Raw genomic sequence first — 767 nt, forward strand, 5'->3', positions numbered from 1 at the left:
GCAATATCGATCAGAAGGTTTTGATCTTGCACTACCTCGCTTCTGAAAGATCTGGGTTCTCAATATAACACCAATCAGGTATATAGACTGACAGCTGTGGGGTTCGAACCCACGCCCTTTCGGACTGGCGCCTTAAGCCAGCGCCTTAGACCACACGGCCAAACTGTCGATGAGTGCTTCAAGATTCATAGCCGAGGTGATGCATCGCTCTGCCAAACCAGAGGACACAAAAAATGGATTGAACGGATTCTGCGAGGTGCGATGGCACAATATCGATCAAAAGGTTTTGGTCTTGCACTACCTCGCTTCTGAAAGGGTCTCGGTTCTTAATATAAGACCAGTCAGGTATATAGACTGACAGCTGTGGGGTTCGAACCCGCGCCCTTTCGGACTTACGCCTAAAGCCAGCGCCTTGGACCACTCGGCCAAACTGTCGATGAGTGCTTCAGGATTCATAGCCGAGGTGATGCATCGCTCTGCCAAACCAGAGGACACAAAAATGGGTTGAACGGTTTCTGCGAGGTGCGATGGCGCAATATCGATCAGAAGGTTTTGATCTTGCACTACCTCGCTTCTGAAAAGGTCTGGGTTCTCAATATAACACCAGTCAGGTATATAGACTGACAGCTGTGGAGTTCGAACTCACGCCCTTTCGGACTGGCGCCTTAAGCCAGCGCCTTAGACCACTCGGCCAAACTGTCGATGAGTGCTTCAAAAATCATAGCGGAGAAGATGCGTTACACTATAGGACATGACACAAAAACGGT

At 49.5% G+C, this 767-nt stretch overlaps 3 non-coding genes across 3 annotated transcripts; all 3 read right to left on the minus strand.

Annotated features, from left to right (window-relative positions):
- Positions 1–88: 88 nt before the first annotated feature.
- Positions 89–168, minus strand: Pmar_PMAR007979. The gene has a single exon. It is a non-coding gene; the product is annotated as a tRNA-Leu (tRNA).
- Positions 169–355: 187 nt separating this feature from the next.
- Positions 356–435, minus strand: Pmar_PMAR007980. The gene has a single exon. It is a non-coding gene; the product is annotated as a tRNA-Leu (tRNA).
- Positions 436–621: 186 nt separating this feature from the next.
- Pmar_PMAR007981 lies at positions 622–701 on the minus strand. The gene has a single exon. It is a non-coding gene; the product is annotated as a tRNA-Leu (tRNA).
- Positions 702–767: the final 66 nt, after the last annotated feature.

This window comes from Perkinsus marinus, assembly GCF_000006405.1.
Source record: "Perkinsus marinus ATCC 50983 genomic scaffold scf_1104296956204, whole genome shotgun sequence".
NCBI lineage: Eukaryota > Perkinsozoa > Perkinsida > Perkinsidae > Perkinsus > Perkinsus marinus.